This window comes from Schistocerca cancellata, chromosome 8, assembly GCF_023864275.1.
Source record: "Schistocerca cancellata isolate TAMUIC-IGC-003103 chromosome 8, iqSchCanc2.1, whole genome shotgun sequence".
Taxonomy (NCBI): Eukaryota; Metazoa; Arthropoda; class Insecta; order Orthoptera; family Acrididae; genus Schistocerca; species Schistocerca cancellata.
In genome coordinates, this window is record NC_064633.1 from 146,408,736 (window position 1) to 146,415,916 (window position 7,181).

The window sequence follows — 7,181 nt, forward strand, 5'->3', positions numbered from 1 at the left end:
ACTAATGAGGAGGTATTGAATAAAATTGGGGAGAAATTTGTTGCACAAATTGACAGGAAGAAGGGAGCGGTTGGTAGGACATATTCTGATGCACGAAGGGATCACCAGTTTAGTATTGGAGGGCAGAGTGGAGGGTAAAAATCGTAGAGGGAGACCAAGAGATGAACACACTAAACAGATTCAGAAGGATGTAGGTTGCAGTAGGTACTGGGAGATGAAGAAGCTTGCACAGGATAGAGTAGCATGGAGAACTGCATCAAACCAGTCTTTGGACTGAAGACCATAACAACAGCAATCGAGAGATCAGTTAGTGCACAAAACCCTGCACCGGCAACGCTTTCCCAATTATGGACGAGGCCGGGGTGGCCGAGCGGTTCTAGGCGCTACAGTCTGGAACCACGCCACCACTACGGTCGCAGGTTCCAATCCTGCCTCGGTCATGGATGTGTGTGATGTCTTTAGGTTAGTTAGGTTTAAGTAGTTCTAAGTTCTAGGGGAGTGATGACCTTAGAAGTTAAGTCCCATAGTGCTCAGAGGCATTTGAACCATTTGTTGATTATAGAGGCAGCATGTGTTCTGGACTGGCAAGACAGCCAATCCGTTAGGAGGAAGCCGAAAGGCACGCGTTTAAGCTCACGCAGGTTAGCGTGAGGTCTGTAACAGGACAAGGTAATTATAATAGCAAATAACGTGCGTAGCTGCTGGAATACTTAACTTTAATCCATAATTGGTGAACATCGCTCTTGACGGTACATGTTTTACAGCATCAATAGTAACTGGTAATGGCGCCTTGCTAGGTCGTAGCAAATGACGTAGCTGAAAGCTATGCTAACTATCGTCTCGGCAAATGAGAGCGTAATTTGTCAGTGAACCATCGCTAGCAAAGTCGGCTGTACAACTGGGGCGAGTGCTAGGAAGTCTCTCTAGACCTGCCGTGTGGCGGCGCTCGGTCTGCAATCACTGATAGTGGCGACACGCGAGTCCGACGTATACTAACGGACCGCGGCCGATTTAAAGGCTACCACCTAGCAAGTGTGGTGACTGGCGCTGACACCACAACATGGATCAACGTTTCTGCAAGGGACTTCAACAACAATTTATTGAGTCCGTGCCACGTCGAGTGGCTGCACTGCGCGGGGCAAAAGGAGGTCCGACACGATATCAAGAGGTATACTGTGACATTTGTCTTCTCAGTATGCAACAAACATATGTTCACTTTGTTCCCCAAGCAGAGGGGAGCTGCGGTGCGAAGAGAGGAGCACATGCCGCAGTGGGGAGTGTTAAAAGTGGGAAGCAGAGGCCAGTAGAATTCTCCCAGTTCATGCAACAGAAAGGAGTGGCCTGCCCATTTATAGGACGTAAATCCACTGAAACGATTTGCTTTTGTACAAGAACAAAGTACTCTGCGCGACTTATACGGAATCGCCATGGGAAAATGAGATAATTTGGGCCAGGACTGGCTTGATAATGTCATCGATGGTATGCCGCGATGGATCAAGCCTGCAAACGAGCAATGAGACGTTCCAGTACGCAGCGACGTTGCTTAGGAATAGTGTAAGAAGACCCCTCTCCCCCCGCATCATAGGAAAAAGACTATTTGATAGATACACAAAACATTTCTTTTTCTGTATTTACTTTTTTTCTTTGGTTGTCTGTAAAGTTCCAAATTCAAACGAAAGTGGATGATTCCAGAGACCTTAAGAAGTCTCAGACATTTGTGATGTGTATATACAGGGGGGGAAGTGAAGAATCAAAATTTCTACGAAGGCCGGGGTTCGAAATTTGGAAATGTGTGGTAAGGCCTTATGGGACTAAACTGCTGAGGGCATCGGTCCCTAAGCATACACACTACTTAATCTAACTGCAACTAACTTATGCTAAGGACGACAACCACACACCCATGCCCGAGGGGGGCTAGAACCTCCGACGGGGGAAGCCGCGCGGACCGTTACAAGACGCCTAGGACCACGCGGTTACCCTGCGCGGCCCGGGGTTCAAGCCCACGTGTTGTGCTTACTAGGCAGATGTGATAACCAATACGCCACCCGCGCACAGTGGCTTTGCACAACTGCACAGACTACCTTAGCATGCTTCTCTCCTGGATAGAAATTCGATGTTGACGTGCTGTTTCAATACAGTTGGGGAGCCTTGCCAATGCTGATCGAATTTAAAGGGGGAATACCCAGTGTGCTGAGGCGAGACCTGGAATTTGGATTGAGGAGGGAGGCGTGGTGGGATAGTCCATGCAGTTCTGCAAAGCAACTGTGCCAGGGCGGTTAGCACATCTGTCTAGTGAGCAGGTAACCTGGGTTCGAATCCCAGCCTAAGTACAAATTTTCGTCCGTCGTTTCAGTCGGCATATACACAACGTAAGGTTTATACATGTCTCGGAGCCATTTTTCGTTTTCAATCCCATGAATTTTAGAGATAAACGGGTGATGCAAGATTTTTGTTGACGCGTATACACGGCCTGAAAAAAGAACCACCCAAAAGGGGTGGAGGAAACGATACATAACGTCGTGAATTGAGAGGATATGTGATGTTTGTTCTTTCAGTGATTACAGAATCGAGTCAAAGAACTCGGCAGTATGAGGCTAGTTACGAGCATGACGTTGCACCTCTCTGGCCTTGATGCAAGCGCTGATTCAGTAGCGAAGGGTCTCATAAAGCCATTTTATTCTCACCTGATGCAATCTGCCCCGCAACTGTTGTAGCTGGTCCTTGATATCCTGCTGAAACAAGGCTAGTTGACATCCGAGCTGGACGTACACGTTTTATTGGGGCACATCTGGGGATCTTACTGGCCACAGAAAAATCTAGCATCATGCAGAGCTCACAAAGAAATGTTCCGCGGGTGGATATGAATTATTTTGTTGAAAAATGGGACCACGACACTGTTCCAGAGAAGTAACACATGAGGATGTCCATGTCACTTTGTTGTGCCATATGCGTTCCTTCAGTCACTACTAGACATCTCATGAAGTCACACCCTATGCCTCCACACAATGAACCCAGGAGTAACACCGCTGTGCCCCTCCATACCACTGGAAGAACGTGACCTCTTGACAGGCCACTTCCATACTCGGCAACGATCTTCATCCAGGATCGTGAAGTCCCAAGTCCGTCTGCTTCTGGTCTCCAACCAAAGCTGCAGGATGACCCAGAATGTTCAAGAGACTCCACTGCTTGTTCTTGGATGGCAGGTACAAAAGTGAAGGTTGTACAGTGTGCTCAACACAGAGATCCTCCCTTGTGGGTCGTACATCGGTACAATGTCACATCTGAGTGCCCCACAAATCTGGATATTACACAATTGCTACAGCTGGCCAAACGGAGACCAACAATGGGACCATTCACTCTCTATCAAGTGTTGAAGTTGCTGTCTCACATGAGTATGCTGCATCTCGCCCAACGTCCCAGTTTATGCACTAGTGTCACTATTTAGTTTTAGTAGAGCTCGACGCATTTGAGAAGGAGCCGCCACGAAGTAATGCAGTAGCAACTACTGGTCGATAAACGCAGTGTGTCGCCGTGTGGGTCAGAATAAGAGGTACGCAAAAGAACTGCGAGACAGACTAATCGTACTTCGCGCCGCAGAGCAGGAACAGGTATAGTGACCAGGACGATGTCATCCCATCAGGGCAAACTCCTGTTATAAGCTACGTGACTGGATATGGAGTTTTAGTGTAATAATTGCGCACTCTTTCAAATTCTGAAGGTGGCAGGGGTAAAATACAGGGAGCGAAAGGCTATTTAGAATTTGTACAGAAACCAGATGGCAGTTATAAGAGTCGAGGGGCATGAAAGGGAAGCAGTGGTTGGGAAGGGACTGAGACAGGGTTGTAGCCTCTCCCCGATGTTATTCAATCTATATATTGAGCAAGCAGTAAAGGAAACAAAAGAAAAATTTGGAGTAGTTATTAAAATCCAGGGAGAAGAAATAAAAACTTTGAGGTTCGCGGATGACATTGTAATTCTGTCAGAGACAGCAAAGGACTTGAAAGAGCAGTTGAATGGAATGGACAGTTTCTTGAAAGGAGGATATAACATGAACACCAACAAAAGCAAAAAAAAAAAAAGGATAATGGAATGTAGTCGAATTAAGTCGGATGATGCTGACGGAATTAGATTAGGAAATGAGACACTTAAAATAGTAAAGGAGTTTTGCTATTTGGGGAGCAAAATAACTGATGATGGTCGAAGTAAAGAGGATATAAAATGTAGACTGGTAATGGCAAGAAAAGCGTTTCTGAAGAAGAGAAATTTGTTAACATCGAGTATAGATTTAAGTGTCAGGAAGTCGTTTCTGAAAGTATTTGTATGGAGTGTAGCCATGTATGGAAGTGAAACATGGACGGTAAATAGTTTGGACAAGAAGAGAATAGAAGCTTTCGAAATGTGGTGCTACAGAAGAATGCTGAAGATTAGATGGGTAGATCACATAACTAATGAGGAAGTATTGAATAGGATTGGGGAGAAGAGAAGTTTGTGGCACAACTTGACTAGAAGAAGGGATAGTTTGGTAGGACATGTCCTGAGGCATCAAGGGATCACAAATTTAGCATTGGAGGGCAGCGTGGAGGGTAAAAATCGTAGAGGGAGACCAAGAGATGAATACACTAAGCAGATTCAGAAGGATGTAGGTTGCAGTGGGTACTGGGAGATGAAGGAGCGTGCGCAGGGTAGATTAGCATGGAGAGCTGCATCAAACCAGTCTCAGGACTGAAGACCACAACAACAACAACAATTGCGCACTGGAGCCAGCGGCTCGGGCCAGCCACCTCCTGCACTCAGTCTCCTTGCGGGACTTGGCGGCACAGTACCGCTGGCTCGCCGTCCGCGCCTTACCGTAAGACTGCTGACAGGAGACAGCAGGTCGTGTTCTGTGCACAGCAGTCTTCCTTGCCTTCGCAGTGGACGTCGCCGGGCCTAAACTGCCTATGTGCAGGCGCCCTCCACTACAAAACGCCGGCACAGCACAACACCGGGTACAGCTGACGTGAAAGCGATGGGCCACCGACAGGCCATCAGCCGTCGCTCTCAGCATAGTAGGGAACTGACGCTATTAGTTTTCGCCAGGCCGAGAAGTTATCAACGGAAAGCGAACAAGTTTTGTTAAGGGAAACGGTTATAGGAACACATCCAATGATAAATTTCAAAGGGGCGATGGGAACGGATACTTTCGTGACAGGGACCGACGCCAAGAACGCAGATCTGAGAGACCGGCACCTGGCGAAATGAACCAGCGTAATGGGAGATCGGGAAACTAAGTTTCGCCGTATCTAAGGTCCGGAGAAGGTCACCAGAGACCCCTTCCTGGCCAGGGTCGCTGGAGAGGAGCGTTTTTGCCTCACATTGGTAACGACTCGACGTGTATCTGAAGTTAATAAAGTATTGCTTCTCGGTTATCGATATGACTACTGGGACGACTGGCCCTACAACGACCACTCACCCCACCAGCGCCAATGCCCTTTATATAAAATGATGATTAAATGGACACCCTAGCTGCAAACAGGCGTTGATGTGCTTCAATGGGGACATGTTGAAAATGTGTACCCCGACCGGGACTCGAACCCAGTATCTCCTGCTTACATGGCCGACGCTGTATCCATTTGAGCCACCGCGAGCACAGAGGATTGTGCGTCTGCAGGGACTTATCGCTTGCACGCTGCCCGTGAGGTCCACATTCCCAACATGTTTACACCACTACATTCGTAGTGCGCCTAATAGATGTTTGCCCATCATACTCATTACTCATCTATTAGGCGCACTACGAATGTAGTGGTGTGGACATGTTGGGAATGTGGATCTCACGGGGAGCGTGTGAGGGATCAGTCCCTGCAGACGCGCTATCCTCTGTGCCCGCGGTGGCTCAGATGGATAGAGCGTCTGCCATGTAAGCAGGAGATCTCGGGTTCGAGTCCCGGTTGGGGCACACATTTTCAACATGTCTCCAATGAAGTACATCAACGCCTGTTTGCGGCTAGGGTGTCCATTTAATTATCATTTCATTTCTAGCAAAGCTGCGTGGTCATCCACGGTAACTGTTCTTTCGGGAACAGATACTACCGTCATATATAGCCCTTTATATACCGTATCAGGCCAGCAATCGTAATTTATACACGGGCCACCGTTGTGTATGTGGAAGAAGTTACATCGACCTCCTACCACGTCTTCTGATGTCTCATTTCTTTTATCAGGAAGTTTACATATGCAACATTCCATGGTATGCAATTCTAACTCCCTCTGAGATAATCGACTGATATTTTCATTACAGAAGAGCTTCCACATTCTCGATGGGCTCGACAGTGCTGACGGTGTCGGCACATTTTAGTTGTGAAATAATTTCTGGTATCAACTGAGCAGCAACTTCATTGTGACCTGCCCTCAGTGGTTCAGCATTCATTTGCTGGATATGCGCTTGGCGACCCCAGTGTTCCTAAGCTAAGGACTGCTAAGCCCGCCTGACCCCTGTCATCGTAAGCTCTGGGCATGCTTCAGCGACCACCTTGCAGCGCGGCGGTGGAACGTTGCTTGTCGCAGGGAGAAGGGATCTTGGCTTGTCCGCATGGATCGCGAGTACGGAATAAGCGTCTATTTTTTTTAAAAAAAGGAAGAAAACTCAATCACAAGGTGCGCTGGTGGGATGCATAGCTGTAGAGGTGGAACAGTCGTTAGCGGACAACCTCTGGGGGACCTGCCACACCTCAGTTGTATAAGGCTTACTCAGGCATGCAGTGCTCTGTCTAAGTGGACCCTTATTTTCCTAGCCGCTCGTGGGACCGAGATGGAACCCTCGAAATCATCATCTTCTTCTCCCAGCAGGAAGGGTGTACCGCTTGGCACACCCATTCATCCAAAAGTATGAGAGAGGCTAGTCCACCTGATAAAAAAAGTACTTTTGTCTTCAGAAACAGGGGTCATTGAGTCATGAATAACAATGTGTTTCTGGTGATAAAGAGGAAGGAGCGGACTTTTGAAAAAATGCCCCCCTTCTGTAACCATAAGGGTTTCGAAGGCCTTCCTGGCACATTAAAATCTATGAAACGACGGCCTAATGGCTCATTGTTGGTCGAAACTAATAGGTCAAAGCAGATGGAGCTTCTTAAGAAATCGCAGAAACTGAGAGAATATGTTATCATTGTTGAGATGCACATCTCCCTCAACTCCAGTAAGGGCGT

At 47.6% G+C, this 7,181-nt stretch overlaps 1 non-coding gene across 1 annotated transcript; it reads left to right on the forward strand.

Annotated features, from left to right (window-relative positions):
• The first annotated feature begins 5,860 nt into the window (after positions 1–5,860).
• Positions 5,861–5,935, forward strand: Trnat-ugu (transfer RNA threonine (anticodon UGU)). Its single transcript has one exon. It is a non-coding gene; the product is annotated as a tRNA-Thr (tRNA).
• The last annotated feature ends 1,246 nt before the right edge of the window (positions 5,936–7,181 follow it).